Raw genomic sequence first — 20380 nt, 5'->3', positions numbered from 1 at the left:
TTCGCAATGGAACAACAATCCCAATTGAACAACAATCGCATTTAAGTGCAAACCATAGATAAATACAGTAATACCGATTTATGATTGTACATCATGGTTACTCTATAATCGAACAACAATGGCAATCTGTAAGGAACAACAATGTGTTATAAAGTCAGAATGAACAACACAGCATTCCTGTTACAGAGAACAACATTACTTACCTGAGCATAAACAAAATATAATAGAACCATTATGTCAAATAGCAAAGCACATCAGATTACTGAATAGAGCTTAATAAAGAAGATCAAACCACACACGAATTGGAAATAATTGTACAGGAGCAAGTGTTCCACCATGGCGGGGCCCTTAGCCTCCAGGGATTACTCCAGAATCAAAGATGGAACGACAACCAGATTTATATTAAAACATCAAAATAGAGTTACAGTGAATCACTTTTCAGTGAGAGTCAATGATCAAAGTTCCAAATACAAAGGAGAATTTCATAAAAACAACAACAGTTCGTCCCCTAGGCCAGCAGTTCTTCCCTTTCTTATAACAGCCGAGCGGAGATATCAACGATACAAAAAATCGTTAAGATAATGATCCCTCAGGATCAAAGGATCCTGAGGGATTCGCACTGTTAATTCCCAGTTATCCTCTTGTTCTCCTGCACCAATTTGGTATCTCCTTTTCCCTTTCCTATTTGATACGCTCCAATTTGGATCACCTTGTTTGCATGTGGTTCCTTGTCAAAGGGACAATAGTTAACTTTGTCCTGTCTTTTCCTTTGGGACGGAAATCTTCTGTTTTCTCCTTTTCCTACATAAGAAAAGGGAATTTATTAGTTATTTCACGTTACATACAAATCCTATAGATTTTAGCATAATTTCTTATCATCTACCTAAGTCATGATGTGAAGAGGTTATGAGTTCTAAAGAAAATATGAAAAAATAAACGATAATAACATACCTTCTCCAGGGCTCAACATCACATAGTTTTTAGATCAGGGAATACCATTCCCCCATGAGGCTGAAGGGGGCATTGAAAAGATTGCCAATGTACAAGCACTCCATGTAGAGGCTGAAGGTCAATTGGATTTACCTCAAACTGATTCCCCCACAACTATTAGGCATGCTGGAAGGTAGAAGAGAAGAAGAAGAGGAGGAGAATTGGAAAGAGATAGACAGGAAGGCAGGATTCTATGGCAAAGAATAGCAGACCACATTATAAGCTTGGGATGCTAGGGAGGCCACCAAGGCCATAAAGGATGAGGAGATTGACTAAGTTGCTCAGAGGATGAGCAACACTTTCAGTAGGGGGGTGATGACAGGCCTCATAAATGGGTAATTATATGGGCTCACTTTACCTCCTAACCTAGTAAATCAACATTTCTCTTATCTTATTGTATGATTTTATGATTATTTTTAAGCTTATAAAGTGAGTTGAGTTAGTTATTGTGCCATGTGGCCTAACATGTATTTAATGAAAATTATTGATGGATTTTAAGGTCAAATTCAAGGATCAAGTGGACAAATGGCAGCAATAACTCAAAGTGGAAAAAGGAGATAACTTATAGGAGGGAATCACCCTCATTTATTACTCCTCACTTCAAATTCCCCTTCATTCAACTCAGAGTACAAGCAACCGAATCATGCACTATAACGCAGCCGAGCAAGTGGAGGATGACTGATGATTATCTCGAGTTTTGGGAGCCAAGCCTCCCTGACTTTAAGAACACTGTTGGTAGCTTCATTTGTATAAGTAGAGGGGCCTAGGGCCTCACTAGGGTCAGATTTTTGTTGGATTTTTGCTTATGTAAACTCTGCTCCAACTTCGAGCTTATTATTTTGTGACAGTTTCATGTAATCTTGCTATTGTTTTGAAAATAAAGATGGAATCCTTTTTGAGCTAGCACTGAGCTACCTCAGAGGGCTAAAGCTCTTGGGTTAGGGCCCAATACAAGTAGCCAAGCTCCTCTTTACTTGTATTTGTATGTTTTATTTTAGTTTGCTGTTAGATATATTTCTTTTATGATTAAGAATAGGTTGTTTTTTATGATTTAGTAGTTTTCTTCCATTTGTGCTTTCTATAGCAAGTTAAAAAGTGATCAACGAAGACTCAAAAGGATAGAAATAGTGCGTTGGCCTCTCTTCCTCCCTTTGGGACCATGATTTGAGGCAAAGACCCTCTTGCTGCCCCAGAAACACAGATTTTCCTCCTTCATAGGACTTCCAGTGTTTACAGCTTTTTAGTAGGTTAATAGTCTAGCTTTGCTTTGCTTTAGATCTTCTTCATCATGCTCACTTCTTGATTTTCAGTAGTCTTCTTTCATTCCTTCCTTTCCTATGGAATTTCTCAGCATTTCCTTTCATAGATCATAGTTTATACCATTTTTATGCAAAACTCTATTTTTCCTAAATGCATTCATTTCACTTGTTGCTTGATTTCCTTGGTTAACTTCCCATTTCTTTGTATCATATCTATTCCAACAGTTGGCCAGCTTATCAGCAATCACACCCTCCATCTAATCCATGCCCTATAGGTCTCCCAAATCTCACCTCAATTCTGCCTAGTTTCTTGCATTTTTTCCATAGAACTTCTTCCTCTCTCCTTCAGCGAACCCAATCATCTTTTTCTCTCTTGGTGATTCATGGTAGACCTTAGGCACCTTAAAACTTCATTCCAACCTTCATCTACCTTTCTCACCCACTCTCACACCCTCAAAATATTGGAAACTTCTCTCAGCCTCCTCCTGTAGGCCTCCTGTAGATTCCTTGTTTTCCTTTGGTAGATTTCCTGTGTCCTCCTGTAGATTTTCTTGTAGGATTTATTTTGAAGGCCGAGTGTGGGAAAAGCCTCTAGAAGGCCACCCGAGACCTCCTAGGACCCATCCACACCATCCTACATCCTCTCAAGTCCCAAAACCACCTTTCAACACCACCTATTCGCTACCACATTCACACACAATAAATTACATGCATGTCCATTTCACATAAAAATACAAAAAAAATCCAAAAATGTGTCTTCTGCTTATTTGCTTCCAAAAATAGCATAGTTATATGTTGTTTACTTCCTTGAACAGATAATGACATTCCTTTCATGGTTTTCATAGTGCTTTCTGCAAAAGTAGAATTAATTTGTTAATTAGGGTTCACTAGGTTTGCTTTACATTTCAATCTTTCTCCTTTCTGTAGTTAGAATAACATCTATCTTTCTTTCCTTTCATCACATATAGAGATTCTTCTAGAATCCATAGAAGCTGGCTTGAGCTCCTAGTGATCTTGCGCCGGCTGACCAAGTGACAACCTGCAGTGAGAACTAGTACTTGTGGATATAGCACTGACGCTTCCAAGTTTGTTACGAACTACCGAGTTGATAAGAGTAAAGTAGGTAGCCTAGGAGTTGCAGTGTTATTGCTGCAATACTGGTTCTCACCAATATACAAGATCATTGCAAAAATCATCGTCAACTGCCTCAAGCCAGTCCTGTCTTCACATATTTCCCTTGAACAGTTTGCCATTTTACAGAACAGACAAATCCATGAGGTCGTAGGCACAGCTCAGGAACTCCTTCACTCTCTCCAAACCAAAAGCCTCAAAGGAATGATTTTGAAAATCTACCTCTCCAAAGCCTTTGACAAAGTGAACTAGCTTTACATTCACATTTTGTCAACCCAACTTGGCTTCCATGGGTTGTTCAAGATTTGAAAGTTGTTTCAGCCCTTCCTAGCTATTTCCTGGATAGCCATGGTGTGATGGAGTCTTTTTGTGGGTTGAGCTTTCGATATCATAAATTATTTGGAACCAGGTCAGGTGATCTCCTGAAAATTTCGAAGGGTTAAGGGTGGAGGTGGTTTAGTCTTCGGGAATCTCTCGATAGGTGGGTGGAGATAGCCAAATTCCTCAAGGTAATGGTGAAGAAATTTTGAGGCATCCAAGCTTGTTTTAGGCTTTTAATCTTTGGGAAGCCTTGGATTTTTATGTCTCAATTTCCCACATGCATGCTTAGAATATGACATGGGGGTGATTGGCTGAAAGAAATATTTGTTTCATCCCAATCTATGGTTAAGTTGTACGTGGATATCCCTAACTTGGTTGGCTTTTGCATAAGTTAATAAGAGTTATTTTCCTATTGAAATTGATGAGCACGTATACTTGTTATTATGAGGATTTGATGTTTGTTATATCATGGTTAATATTCTGGTTATATGTTCGTATAAGCATGGATTGGTAATGAGATCTAACTATGTATTTTTTGGTATTTGATATGCATTTGATGTTTAATGAATGCATGGGATAATTTTTTTTATTGTATTTATTGTGAGAGGGGATTAAGCCTTCTTAGTGATTCTCAAATACGTTTTAGACTCATATGACCATATATGCATTCATAACTTGTAGTTTACATGTTTGTAATATGTTCGACGAAATTACCATCATGGTTAGGCCTGTAGGTCAAGTTCTTGTTCAAGATTTTTATGTTTAGCTTTACACTTATGTTATTTATCATTCTAAGAAGTCTAAGGAAGTTATAGGTAGGGGTATGGAGGCTCGCTTGGATTGTGGCTCAGATCTTGGGACTTAAGGCACTGAGCTAAGAAATTTAGTTCACAATCGCATGGAGAAAGGATGGTGGGGTGATTTGTAGGCCTTCAATTGCATGAAGGGAATGTGAAGGGTGTGGTAGGGAGTCTAGGTCATTGAAAATTAGCCCCAGCTCAGGGTTTGGTCATGTGGGGTGGTTCTTTGGCCCTTTAGTGTCATGTAAGACTTGAGGAATGTGTGTGAGATGTCAGTTTTGAGCCCCACCTTCATCACTAAAGCATGAAGGTTAGGTCATGTCATAGTAACTCTTCATCTCATGTTTACCCTAGCAGGCCAATGAAATTGGGTAAATGTGGGAGGGGTGTTTACAGGGTGGTATCAGATCATGGTTCAAGAACTTGGATTGGATATGGTTGTTGCTAGTCCATTTAGCCTATCTAGCAAAATGTATGTGGTTATGCATGCATAGCACATCAGACATGCAACATGGTGGCCATTATGTAGTTTGCGTCATCATGATCATGTTGGAATGTTATGATGCTCATATTTTAGATGAGATAGAGTAGGAGATGCATATTATGAGAGAGAGGTTGCAACACTAGACCTTGGGGTAAGAGCATGGGGTAAGAGCATGTTCTCATACAATTTTATATGTTGGCCATGTAGTTATGTTGGTTAGTGGTTGTTATAAGGATTATGGTTATGTACATTCCTGTCATTCTATTATTGTTGTGGTTACATGCATGATAGATGTTAGTTAATCAGTGTGGTCATATGCGCATGTGTAGAATAGTCATGAATGACATAACTTATTGTTATATGCATTGTGGTCATATGCATGATGATTATGGTTATTGAAACTAAGATCTTGATGTTTTATGTATTATGCTAATCTAGATTGACCTTTACAAATGGTTACGATTATGATATTTAGGTATCAGTCAATATATTTGTAATTTTGCATCGTACTAACCTGGACTGACTTGTGTAAATGTGATAGCGTCGCTTGAGATTCATTGAGTTATGCCTTTTATTATGTTGTCTATTTCATTTAGTTAACATGGTATGCTTACAGGTTGACTAAAAGTTTGATTAATGAAATGATATGAGTATAGAACTATAAGATTTCATAAAGGAATGATCTTGTTTTAAGATTGTTTTACTAACACAATGTGCTCTAAGATAGTTGATGAGCACTTGATTGCAAGTGGTTGCTAGTTGTACTATTATGACCAATTACGGTTAGTTGTTTTTTGATTATGACATGGTTGCTACTCTTGGTAAAGGCTAATTTCAAATTAGTAGACAAGATTTCTTTACTTTTGAAACATGTGATTGACATGTGTGAACAATTGCACGGAATCATGCTTGGCATTAGAGTGATAGGGTAACAATTGATTTATTTGTATAACTAAATATTGGGTTATGTGATAGAACATAATAAGACTCAAATGTAGCAAGGAAAAAAGGTAAAATAAAGGAATTGCGTGAGAATTCCTTTTGCAATGTTTGGAAACTACAATTCCAAATGAATGAGTGTTGTGCATGAATAGAGGAAGTATTCTTAATGTTGATTTTGTCTAACATTATGTGGATATGTGCTAGATTCATGAACATGTATTTGACATGTATATGTTGTGGGGAAAAATGCCTATGCAGGACGATCCTATCCACCTAAGGCGTGACAGTGCCTTAGCAACAAACAGAGACAGCTATTCTAGTGTTCTTCCTTTATGAATTAAGAATGAAGAGAGATAGATGGACTAATCGGTGTCTTCCGTTTGTCCCTCGATCCGGTTCCTCTTCTCTTTGGGAGTTCCCAGCTACTTGCCTTCTCGCTCGCCCAGCTTAAAGAGGTTTCTACAAGATCACAAGAAGAGAACACTATACAAAGACATAGATTCATATTCATAACTAGTTCAGGATTAGAAATAAACTAAATACACTAATGCAATCATACATCAAAGACACATCAGCATATAGGAGAAACCAAGATAGCTTTATTGATGAATAACAAGGTTCAGGAAGAGATACAACCCAGAGGGCTCCAATCCAGCATCTCCTTCCCAGCAAATGAAATTCCTATCTTCACCTTCCCTCAAAGCATTAAGCACCCAATAATTCCAGTCTCAAACCAACAGCAATTCTTTGCAATAACAAAATTCCAGCCTCTAGATCTCATGGAGGAGAGATCCATATATAGATGTTTGGAGAGAGGATGAGTCAGCTTGAGATCTGACTAGTGTCCTCTCCCTCTGTTATCAACTGGTGAAGGACTTGGCAGGAGTTTTTGATATCCAGGAGGAAGTTGCACTGGTAAAACCGGGCGATCTTCCAAAACTCTTTTAGCCTCGTCTAAGAAGGGACAATGGTGGATGGCATGGTCACCTTCACACAGTTTGCAGGGAAATCTAGCTTTCCCTCTCTATCATGTGACTTCACATTCACTAGTTGATGGTGAGCTGTCAACATGACTATCAGAGGTTGACGCCACCGAATTATGAAAACGGGGAGACCAGTCCCTTAGTATCCGAGGGATGCAGGGACAATCTCTGTGGAAGTGGTCTCCCTTGCATATGACACATGGTGATTTAGGCCTAGTCAATGCTGTGTGTGGATTTTTGTCAGACGCCACTTGTTTACCCCCAGTCGCTTTTGGCTCCTTCTTCTTCTTCTCTTTCTTCTTCTTTTCCTTCTTCTCCTTAGGAACTTGGTTTTTTGTTTTACCGGTTCCGTCAAGCGAAGAGGAAGGAGGAGAGGGAGAATTAGATGAAGTAGAAGGCTGGTGGGTAACTCTGGTCTGGTCTAACTGTTGATTCCACTGTTCAGGAGTAGTGGTGTTCTGAACGACATTGGTTGAAAAGAGCCAGACCGGCAGGCCAATTGTCAGTCCTGGAAGCGACAATGTGGCCATATGGGGCGCACCAACATCTCCCTAAGAGGAGAAGGGACTAGGATTTCCATCAAGGGGAATTCCTTGGTTGCTGTGCTCCATTTTCTCAACCTAAAGATCAACGCAGGAATAGGGGTGATTGTTCCGTTTAAAATAAATTTTAACGATGCTTTAGACACAACTTGCTTTTTCACTTTTAAAGAGTCGAGAAAAAGCTAAATATGGCTCTAGTCTCCTTCGATGTTTTAATGAGCCCGAAGTGACAAATGCTCGGATTGACTTTTTCCATTATAGAGTCTGAAAAAGGCCAAAAGGAATTGCTCTGGAGTTCTAGGTAGAGGGTGTGTCAAACTTTTCGCAAAAACGCATAATACTTTTTAAGGTACGGGCGGTCGATCTTCCTGAATGCTGTGTTCAGTGCATTGCGATCAATAGGGCGGCCAACACGGCTTCCTAAGGATAAAGGTTTTATGCCTATAGGGGTCTCCCAATATATACGCGACGGTATGTGGGAGCACAATCCGTACTGGCACTATCGTCCCTCAGGAGGAATCACCCACCATCAACGAGATCGATAGTCACCAGGCTTTACGACGCCGGAACACGTCTCTAGCCTAGACCTCTATGTTGAGCGTTATGTTGCAAAGCGTTGTTAAGTTCATTCAATTTATTTTAGGTTGATCGTTTTAGAAGTTTTCCTTTTGAGGTTCACCACGAGATGTATGATACAATTCCTAAATTCAGTCTAAAGATGATAACCAAGCTTTATATCTTTTCAACTTATGAAAATCCTAGCTACAAAGGGAAAAGAAAGACACCATCTTTTCTCAAAGAGAAATCAGCACACTCTAATGCACTTTTCCTAAATCAAACATGCAAACTATCAAGATGCAAATGCACAATGCAGGTGTTTGTTTTCTGCTTTCTTAGTATTGATGCCTACAAAGAAAGCTTTTTGCACAACTTTGAATTTGCTTTTAAATGACAAATACAAACAAGTTTAATTTTTGAAATCAGAGAGGGTAGAAGAGATTACAACACTTAACGATTTACGAAATGAATACTTGTTTCGACACTTAAAAGAGACAAACTCAAACCAAAAGCAAAAGTAAATGTATAATCAACTGTAAACAGCCAATGAACTCTCTCCTAAGATCACAATCAACAGATCTGAATCAAGGGCTACAGGATGACTATTTCACTCTTGCAAAGGAAAACTGTAAATGACGCCACAAACACATAAAAACACTCACAGTCTTTTTGTACAAAAGGAGGCGGAATTTAAGCAGAGAAAAGGAGTGATCAGATAGGTACCTATGCTGGTTACAGGCTGCAAAAACCAGAGATCAAAACAAGGCAAAACAGAGCAGAGAACCCCAGCTGCATAAGGCCTAACTGGATCAGCGCACCCTCAACACAGGGGTTTTGACATTCAGCGCAGGTAGCCTTCACGGGACCTGTGTTGAAATGTAGAACCTCTTCACAGGGTCTGCGCTGAAGGAGAAACGAGAGTTTCTCACTGGGTTCTGGGTCACAGTTTGCTATTTAATCTACAGTTTCAGGCCAAATCAAAGCAACAAGCAAGGTACAATCAAAGGGATGCTTTGAGGAAGGGCTAATATCTATCACAAAGGATCATCAAATCATTTGTGAATCCATTGTTCAGATCATAGACAAATCCAGTGATTGGATCAAAGCAGCAGCTGTCTACTTTGCATCTGAGAATAGCAGATGCAGTTCGATTGTTGCTGTTGAGTCTATGAAACAAATAATGATAGAAACAAAAATAAAATGACTAAACAGATCTCCCCAGCGGAGTCGCCAATTTGTTGTGGGGAAAAATGCCTATGCAGGACGATCCTATCCACCTAAGGTGTGACAGTGCCTTAGCAACAAACAGAGACAGCTATTCCAGTGTTCTTCCTTTATGAATTAAGAATGAAGAGAGATAGATGGACTAACCGGTGTCTTCCGTTTGTCCCTCGATCTGGTTCCTCTTCTCTTTGGGAGTTCCCAGCTACTTGCCTTCTCGCTCGCCCAGCTTCAAGAGGTTTCTGCAAGATCACAAGAAGAGAACACTACACAAAGACATAGATTCATATTCATAACTAGTTCAGGATTAGATATAAACTAAATACACTAATGCAATCATACATCAAAGACACATCAGCATATAGGAGAAACCAAGATAGCTTTATTGATGAATAACAAGGTTCAGGAAGAGATACAACCTAGAGGGCTCCAATCCAGCATCTCCTTCCCAGCAAATGAAATTCCTATCTTCACCTTCCCTCAAAGCATTAAGCACCCAATAATTCCAGTCTCAAACCAACAGCAATTCTTTGTAATAAAAAAATTCCAGCCTCTAGATCTCATGGAGGAGAGATCCATATATAGATGTTTGGAGAGAGGATGAGTCAGCCTGAGATCTGACTAGTGTCCTCTCCCTCTGTCAGTTCTTGATTCAACTTGGAGGTTCTTGCTTCCACTTGGAGATTGGGAACCTCTTACTCATCATAGTCGAATTCACTGAGGCAAGTGTCATTGAGGAAGATTCTGGAAGCTTCCTGGGTCTTGACACCTTGTTGAATGAACTTGCCATTTGTCAAATCTCGCTCAGCGCACCCTGGTAGTGCTTCTACCTACGTTGCAGTGTAGGTAGCCAGTGTTGACTTTGCATTTCAGCGCAGACAGCTAGTGGAGCCACTGAATTGATCCTGAATTGACTTGTTTTTGAGCAGTTTCTGGTGGAGAACTTCTATGAATTGCTGTGGTTTGTTAGCCTTGTTCCTCTAGGGGTAGGAACAACATGTTTAGGGACTTTGGATCCCTTAGATTATGGACATTTCATGCTCAATGCTGTAAGGCACAAAAATGTCTATAACAGTATAGTGTCGAGTTATGACTAGATTCATTAAGGAATTTGAATCCCTTGAGAGATGATATATGAACATGTTCAGTCACAAGGCCATGTACTTAGCATAAGGTAAGGTAACCGACATGTTTTTATGTTTATTTATGCACTGATAGTTATGTGTTTATGGAAGTATGATGTACGTAATTGCATGGAAAAAGAGACTACTACGGAGTCTTGAAGAAGGCTCAAGTTAATATTTCCTTCAGAAGAGTTCGAAACCATGGGGATGGAGTTATGGTGTTTGTTGCAAGTTTTGTGTTTTCGGTGCTTTGTAATTTGTTTGCACTTGATTTTTAGTTTCATTTAGGTCTAGTGCTTGGCCATGCCACTTTGTTTGTGGGGTTGTATTGCTATTGGTTTTCCATATTTTTCTTCCTGTTTGTTTCTTGTCCTTTCCTTTTATGTTCTGAGGGTCTTGTTAATTACTTGGGGAAAGACGAAGGTCAATGGAGCTTGAGGGAAGTTGAATGAAATCAAATAGGTAATGTAAGACCCAAATGAACCCTAGTGCATGAGTAAGGGCAGTTGAAGGCAAGAATATGAAATTTCATTGAATTGGTTGGGTCCATTAGTGTAAATGGACAATGGCAGGCCAATAATGTGAAAGGTAACATGAAAGGTAAAGTAAATGAATTTGAGGTGTCAGATGACTTGGATATGTTGGAAACTATTACTCTATTTATTATGCTTGTTGTGCATGAATAAAGGGAGTTATCTTAACCTTGACCTTATGATGTTGGTAATTGTGTTGTGATTATGACTATGCTGATGTATATATATGTATGTACATATCTATCATTGTCTGATTGGGTGATCAGGGATCATGATTTATTTATGTTTATGTTTATATGAACATATGTATGTACGTATGTATGTATTTCGTTTTTTGACAGGGTCGTCGAGGATCAGTCTTGTTGAAGAATTATTTCTTATGTAGGTGAATGGCATGAATAGGTTCTTGGTTTATGAGGAATAAAGTGGGAAAAGTAGCCCTCATTGGTCTATGAGGTTAGTATCACGTGGATATGATTTTATATTATGTTCTTATACTATGCCTATGTTGATGCTATGGACATGAAACATTGAAGGATACATCAATGAAATGAAAGAAGCATGATCTACAACATGTTGCGATAAGTATGGATAAGGCACCAGAAGAAAGGTTACTTGGTAAAGATAGTGTGGTCTTTGGATGTGGAGTACTGATGTTTTGTACATTTGGTGTCTTATACACATAGTGCAGTTGGTGATATGTGCATGTGGTGTTGTGTACACATTATGGAGGTGGTGTTGTGTACATGTGGTGATGTGTACACATTGCAAAGGTGGTGTTGTGTACATGTGGTGTTGTGTTGTGTACATGTTGTGAATGTAGATTTGTATATAAGTGGTGCTATGTACATGTTGTATATGCAATGTTGTGTACATGTGGTGTTGTGTGCATGTTGTGCAGGTGGTGTTGTCAAGATGTTGTACACATGGTGTTGCGCACATCTGGTTATATGTGCATGTTGTTCTTGTGGTATTGTGCACATGTTGTGCATGTTGTGTTGAGTACATGTGTTACTCTGTTATGTTTATGGTGTAGTCATGGTGTCACGACATGTATTCATTATATTGTACGGTGTGTATGTATATGTATTTTGTTGTACACAGGGTGTAGGTGTATCTGTTGTGTTGTACATAGTGTGTAGGTGTATGTGTCCTGTTGTACAATAGGTTTAGGTGTATGTGTTTTGTTGTGAAATGTGTATGTGTATGTGTTGTACAATGTAATGGGACATGTAGATATGGGATTGTCTGGGCCCTTGTTGTTGTATTGAGGGTTGAGGCAGTTTAGTCTCTAGATTCCCTTGTGGTTGATATTGAGGGTTGAGGAAGTTATTCTCTCGATGATCTTATTGCTAATAATGAGGGTTGAGGTGATTTAATCTCTACATGCCCTTTTTGCTGATATTGAGGATTGAGGAATTTTAGATCCTAAATTCCCTTGTTGTTGATATTGAAGGTTAAGTTGGTTTAGTCTCTGGATACCCTTATTGTTGATATTTATGGAGGGGGTGGTTTAGTCTCTAGATTCTCTTATTTATTGAGGAGAAGAGAAGGCACTAGGTACTTGTGAGGTTTCGTAACTAATATATTGTGTGTACATGATTAAATATAAGAGAAGGTCCTAGGTGCATGTTGGGTTTGGAAACCCATTCAGTGTGTGTATGGAACGGATAAAGAATAAAGGAAAAAGAAAAAGGATCATTGAAAGATAAGTATCAATATTTTATTTTTGTTTTTAATTATGCATGTGATCTATGACTCTAATTTAATATGGTTACATTTTTAGCTAACTGAATTCCATAAGTTTATAGATGGTGATTTGATCAAAGAGCTAGTTTGACTTATTGTGACATTAAGTAAATATAAATTGCAAATGTACCTTATTGATGGGCCACTAATGAGGTATGATTCAAATTTATTTCAATTCCTTTTGAGTCTAATGGAAATTATGTGCTTTGTATAGGAAAGGAGGGAAACACCCAGTTTGGGTGGTTAAAACTGACTACAAGAATTAGCATCAGTAGAAAAAGGAATTCGAACGGGTAGCAGTAGGCTAGTAAAGCATTCAGGATCAAGGCCATTATGAGACACTGGTACCCAATACTATCCATTGATTTCAATGAGCATGTTATGACTGGTATGATGGTTATGAGGCAGGGATATGAGTTCGTTTTTTGATCTTTTGGTGTGAGGAAACCTTGCCAAGGGATGGATCACCCGGTAAAGGGGATGCTGGGGAAATTTGAAGGTCGGTGACTGCACATAAGGGGGTGACTTAATTTCCCTAGGGGCTTTGTAGCAAAGAAGGGAAGGCTGAGGGATATATTTGTTCTAGTCATTATAATTTCTAGATGGAATCAAATGCACATTGGAAGTGTGCCCTAAAACAATGAGTCAGTAATTGTTCACTGAGGGAACATGTAGTGCAAGGATTGTAGCATTGGACATTGGATGCAGTATTGAATTTGGAAGTGGATTCTCGACTTCCTTGGAAGGAGGTGAATCCTGATACTATATTGAGGGTGGATGTGTGAGACTTTGGATTCCCTTGTTGCGGATGTAGGCATCATATCCTTTTATTTATTGGCTGAAGAAAATGTGCATAAGTATATGTGGTTGTTATTGTAAATACCATAATGAGTTGTTTTATAAAGATCGAGTAAGTGGTATGTTTGTCATGATGGTCATGGTTTGCAATAGTTATTCATTGTAAATATTGCATTGAGCTATGTTATAAACCTCCATAGGTAGTAAGTTTTGTTTTCGGTCATTTGTTGGTCATAGTTGTCATAGAAGACTGAGTATAGTGTTCCCATAAGGGGGAGGGTTTTGTAACAATACCAGGTTAAAAAATCATGTAATAAAGGATAATAAAGGAAAATTAATAAGACCAAGGTCACGAGACATGTATTCCAAGATAAATATTGGGAAAAACATCCTATTGGGTGTCACTTTATGTTATTTATGGCTATGAAAATTGACAAAGGCATTGGAAAATGAAAAGCAACATTAATTGGCATTTATTTATTAAAATAAAGAAAAAATAGGAGAAAAGGGAGATGAAAGGCCACATATTTGCATGCTAAGAAAATTACAAGAAAATGAAGTAAATTGAAGAAAAAGACTGACATCAAAAATGAACCTGAGAATTAGTTCACATATTTTTCCTAGTCTAGAGAAAGTGTAGCAAAGGAAAGAGAGCAAGAAATTGGACAAGTTAAAAAAGGAAGGAAAAGGAAAACAGGGAAAGCAAGGAAAATGTTATATGAACAGCTTCGGTGGGAATATATGGTAGGTAATAGGTTGCATGTGTGATTTCCTAGATGAGATGTGAATGCATGGTACATGCATTCGATTATTTGGTTCATTCGTTGTTATTGGCATGGGTTTTTGTAGGTTTGGCAATGGTTTCAACCTTGCCTCGCTATTTCCTCGATAGCCATGGTGTGATGGGGTTCTCTTCTTGGTTGATATTTTGATTTCCAAAAGGTTTTGGAACTGGGTGACGTGGTCTCAGGAAAAATTCCCAAGTGTTGGTGGTGGAGGTGGTTTAATCTCCGAGAATCTCTTCACCGGTGGGTGGAGTCAGGAAAATTTCTCAAGGTAATGGTGAATCAATCCTGAGGCATTCAATCTTTTTTAGGATCTGTTATCTATTGAACAGTTTTTGTGAGATCGTGGTAACCTAAGGGTAGAGATAATTTATTAACTGGGAATCCTTGGTATTTATATATTGTTATCCCACATTCATGCTTGGAATATGGCATAGGGGTGATTAGCTGAAAGAAAGATTTGATTTATCCCAATCTATGGTTGGGTGGTACGTGGAAGTCCTTGACTTGGTTGGATTTTGCATAAGTTAATAATATTTATTTTCATATTGAAATTAGTGAGCACTTATACTTATTATTATGATGAAATGATGATTGTTTTGTTATGTTTGATAGTCTAGTTATATGTTGGTTATAAGCATCGATTGGTAATTTTCTTTATCTATGTCTTGTTTGGGATTTGATAAGTATTTTATGGTTAGTTAACACATGGGCTAACAAATGTTATTGCATATATTGTGAGAGGGAATTAAACTTTCTTGGTGATTCTCATATAAGTTTTAGACTCCTATGATCAGAAATGTATTCATGACCTATAGTGTACATGTTCATCATGTGTTTGACGAAATGAGTGTGATGGTTAGGCTTAGTTAGTTCAATTTCTTGTTGAAGTTTTTTATGTTTGGCCTCATCTGTATGTGATCTATCATTCTAAGATGTCTTGGGAAGCTCTTGTCATGGGTTTGGATGTTGGCCTGGAATTGTGGCTCAGATCTTGGGACTGCAAGCACTAAATTGAGCAATAAATGTCACAACTGCATGGATCGAGGCTTTTGGGTACGACTGGAGGCCTTCAACCACATGAAAACAATGTCAAGGTGTAGTTGGGAGTCGAGGTCATTGAAAAGTAGGGATATCCTAGGGTTTGGTCACTTGGGGTGGCTCTTTAGCCCCTAAGTATCATGTAAGCCTTGAGGAATGTATATGAGATGCCAGTTGTTGACCCCAATTCCATAACTGAAGCTTGGAGGTCAAGTCATGTCATAGTGGCACTTTACTTCTCAGTTACCTTGAGGGCTAGTGAAAGCTGATAAATTTAGGAAGGGGGTGATACATTAAAAATCAAGATAGCAAACATTGCTACTCGCAAATCACACAGTGTATTGTTTATTTATCAAAATACTTACATATATTGGAATAGATTAATCTTTTAGATATGAGAATAGTGGATCAAGATGTCTAAAAATAAATAATATAGCTTGTAAAACCTATTCCCACTAATATCTAGGAACTCACAATTACAATTCACAATCACACATGAAAGCACTAGTTCTAAGTTATGGACTATAGAAACATACATAGTCTTATTCTAAAAATTTATTTACTAATATTTATTAAAATTAATATAATTTTATTAATAATAAAACATTTTGAACAAATAATTATTGTTATAATTAGTCTATTAAATTAATTTAATAAAGCTAATATATCTAATCAAATAAATATCAATATCACATTTTTCATTATATGGTATAATATTAATAGAGGTAAATATATTATATTGGGTTATATAAACTAATTAATATACACAAGAATGTATATATTTAATGAAAAGTGTAAAAGTAATATCATATTCTATTTTCAAACTCCTTTTAATTAATAAAACTAAACGAGAATATGGAAGATTTGATAGACGATTATGAGTACCTTTAATAACAATTAATAGAATGTTTAAAAGATTTATTGATACAATTAGTGTTGTAAAGTAGGGTTATTGCCAAACTAGAAACCTAAGAGAATGATAATAATAGTATAGATACAAGTATGCATAGTTGTCATGGAACACTCGTTGATGAACAATGTATGACAAGGATTTCCATAGAGAATGAATGAATAAAATGGCTCAACATTCATGTATTACAGTGGATGATGATTCTTTTATATGGACTTCAACAATCTTTATTATTTGCAAGTACAAGGAAAATATTTAGGAGAAAGAGTAATGATGGTTGGACGCTAAAAGAATGACAAATACAAAGAACATAGAAGATGGGGAATGGATTAGTTTAGTGAAGAATTATTACTACGGAAGGGATATGAAAAAATCATTCCTATTTTTAATGTCTAATAAATAATATAATGAAAAATATGATAATTGTTAGAAACTAGGCCAATACAGAGAGCGGGTGTGAATCAATCTTTGAAGAATTTTACAACTTTCTTTTACTTGCACAAGATATCAGGTAACTGATAAAATTTCCAACAATTAACTTATATGAGCATGAAATAACATAAATAACATAATGAAAACCCAAATTTATTCAAAAAATTCTTCAATTTACTTCACAAGGCAAGCTATTACTTATTGTTACAAAATTATCTTTCTACAACCAACAATAAGCTACTACTCTATGGTTTATTAGCTACAAATGAAATGAGAGAAAACCCCTAAGTTTATTAGCTAACACTGAAAGTATTTCCAACCCCTAACTATTACTAGAAACTACTACAAGTAGCTACAACCTCTACCTTGCAAGCTACAACTTGCCTAACCTCAATGATTAATCTTTGATACCATCTTCATACTCAAATCATGAAAGCCACTTCCAGTTACAAAACACATAAGTTTCTCCATTCAAACACTCACCAAAACCACCATAAAACCTCATTTAGAAATCTCTTATCACTAGAAAACACCAACAACATCAATCTATCTCACATACTCACAACCAACACAATTTCACATATCTTGAAAATTTGATTATGCTTTTCAATAATTTAGACTGATATATTTAGTTCATTAAACATTAGTTCTCTTCAACTCTTTTATTGCATGAATATTTATTTTTTACTCATCTTGTTTTTCTAGCAAGTATTCTATTAGTATTCTTCAATTCCTCAAACAAGAGAATCTAAGTTAAACTTCTTAATTTAACTCACTTGTCACTGCAAGAGAATTTTAGTTAAACTGCTTAATTTCTTTATCAGGGAATTTATATAGGATTTAGTGGTGCTCCTTTTAAATATGTTGCATCTCCAAACTTAAATTTTTTTCCAATTTTTCTTGAAATATTCCAATGCCACTATTCTTGCTAATCAATTGTTAATTGTTGTTGATTTAAACATTTGTTTTGCATTGTTTGTTTGGCATAAATGTCAAAATTAGTTGTCAAACAATTCTAATGCAAAAACTTTCAAATATTGTCTAAAAATTCTTAAATTACATAGGCCCAATTATAACTCTGTGAGGCCATTTGTCTTTAATACCCAAAGGATTATTTTATTTTGTAATTCCCAGTGCTTGGGCTTTAGCCCTCAACTTTATTTCCTCCGCACTTTGCTCTTGGATTATGTGTCTTAGTGGGTTAGGAATTCTTTAATTATGGTATTTTCATTGTACACTTGGCTCTAACTATATATGCCTCGATGTCCCAATGTTGAATCATCATGAGAGTCCTTGCCTTGAACCTTTTAGTTTTCTTTTAAGGCGAGGCATCTGAGGTCATGTGGCCTAGGTATTTTCTTATTGGTTCTTGGTTCTAATGTCATATGCATCCATTTTCAATCACTGAATCACCCTGGATCTACCTATGTTGTGCTAACTTTAATTCTTCCATGGTCCCAAGGCCAAGATGATATGTCCCTGTGGGACCACTATTGCACTCTTGCACAAGTCATGTACCATCTAATATAACATGTCTCAATACCTACCACATTTTCTTGATGCCTATTTAAGCTAAATTATTTGATTCCATTCCATATAGACCTTCCAAGATCGGTTGTTTTGGGTGAAATCATGCTTACATCAGTAATATGATGCAGTGTTATCTGAGTGTTGTGTTACTCAGATTTGGCACACTATGCCACCAAAAAATGTTGAAAATGCATGCCACATGTCCTCAGGTCTAACATAATGCTGACATTACCATCCACCTATGGCTTCCAAGATATGTTTATGGGCTAATATAAAAATATCACACGTCTTCTAATACATAGAAAGAAAGGTTATTCGGCCTTTGGTTTTGTGCTGATTTTACTTATTAAAATTTAAAGGGTCCTATCCAATTATATTGTTACAATTCTTCTCCTTGCACCACGTACCACAACCCTATGTCATTCCTAGTCATTACTTCGGTGTCCACCTTTGTTTCTTATGCACAAGACCTACCTTGTTGACATGGCTCTGGGGACCACCTACTATTGAACTATGCTAATGTAATAGCCCTTGGTTGATTTCCCATTTAAATAAAATAAAACAAAGGTCATGGGACACATATTCCAAGTTGAATGGTGGGAAAAAATTATAGTGGACATCATTTGTGGTTAATTAATGGCTATGGAAATTGACAAAGGAATTTCAAAAGGCAAAGAGTCATTAAATGTCATTTAATTAAGGAAATAAAGGAAAATAGGAGAAAAGGAATATGAAGAGACACAAATTTGCATGCAAGGGAAATTAGAGGAAAATGAAAGAAAAAAAAGACATCAATGATAACATGACATCATAGAAACATTTCACAACTTTTTTCAGTTTTGTTTTGGCTCCCTTCTTCCATAGTACACTCTTGCATAATTAGAGAATTCTTGGAGCATTCTAGAATTCACTTGAACTTTGACAAAGAAAGAAAAGAACAAGCAAGGAATCAAAGGAAAATGGAAAAAAAGGTTGAATCAATAACTATAGGAGGGATAGTTTGCATCTAATAGGTTGCACGTGTGATTTCCTTGTTGGTTTATAGATGTATGGTACTTGCATGTGGTTTTTTGGTTATTTTGTTGTCATTGGAAATGGAGTTTTTCCTAGATTGATAGTGGTTTCAGCCTTGCCTTACCATTTGCTAGATAATCCTGATGTAGTGAGTTATCTATCTAGTTTAGCTTTGACCTGTAGACTTAGATCCTGGTTGATGTAGTCTCGAGAAAATTTCAAAGGGTCAAGGGTGCAGATGGGATTTCTCCTGGAACTCTTGATGGATGGGTGGAGATAAGAAAATTCTTCTGGAGCTAGGAAGGAAAGAGGAATCCATGCTTGTTTTGATGTTAGTAATTCTGGACCATTTTAGGTGAAATCACTGTAGTATAGGGTTGAGGTGGTTTGGCTTCTGGAAGCCTTAGTTTTTTCTATTTTCATTAATTCATAGGCTTCAACATTCATGTTTGGAATATTGCACAGCAGATATTGGTTGAAAGAGATATTTCCTACATCCCAATCTATAGTCAGGTCGTACGTGGAATTCCCTTACTTGGTTGGATTTTTCACATGTTAATATAACCTATTTTCTTATTGTGATTGATGAGAACTTGTACTAGTTATTATATTAATATTATGGCTGATTTTTCATGGATTTTACTCTAGGTATATGATGGTTATATGTTTGGTTAGATGACGTGCTCTTACTATTGATCTTGTTCATGATTGATAATTTATTGAATGATTGATGTATTCATGGGCTAACAAGTTTTGTTGCAGCTACCTTAATAGGGCATTCGACATTCTTGGCAATCCTCTGATGTAGTTCATAAATTTATGATCGGATATGCATTCTTGACCTGTGGCTTCTATAGTTATCATATGTTTGATGAAATGTGTATCATGTAATAGGAATGTGTAAGTGAATATCTTTCTCAAGTTTTGAATGGTTGGCTTTGTTATTGTCTTAATTTTGTTTCTAGAAAGTCATAGATAATTTTAGGCAGTGGTTTGTATGCTATCCTATAAAATTCGCATAGATTTCACCACTGCATGCACATAAATGAAAATTTTGGGTCATAATTGCATGGAGATAGGCTTGTGGGTGTGGTTATAGCCTCCCAATTGCATGGATGTTGTGTTATGGGTGTGGTTGTAGGGTCAAGATAAACAAAGTGGGTTCCATGAAAAATGAAGAGTGCATGACCAAATTTCTATATTTGTTGAGGTATGCACCCTACCTCAAGGATG

At 36.9% G+C, this 20380-nt stretch overlaps 1 long non-coding RNA gene across 5 annotated transcripts in view; it reads left to right on the top strand.

The window, feature by feature from the left end:
• The window catches only part of LOC149189313 (uncharacterized), a 134639-nt gene that overhangs the window by 70101 nt on the left and 44158 nt on the right, over nt 1-20380 (top strand). Inside the window, exon 3 of one of the 5 annotated variants that reach the window (XR_016256350.1) lies at nt 12852-13652. The exons of the other annotated variants lie outside the window; for them this stretch is intronic. This is a non-coding gene — a long non-coding RNA (uncharacterized LOC149189313). Of the gene's footprint in view, nt 1-12851; nt 13653-20380 lie in introns of those variants that run through there. 5 annotated transcript variants of the gene reach the window in all.

This window comes from Pinus tabuliformis, chromosome 3_1, assembly GCF_031772625.1.
Source record: "Pinus tabuliformis cultivar Carrire ecotype Pingquan chromosome 3_1, CPIR1, whole genome shotgun sequence".
NCBI lineage: Eukaryota > Viridiplantae > Streptophyta > Pinopsida > Pinales > Pinaceae > Pinus > Pinus tabuliformis.
Note: the sequence above shows the minus strand (reverse complement) of the source record. Positions and strands in the feature narration are given on the sequence as shown.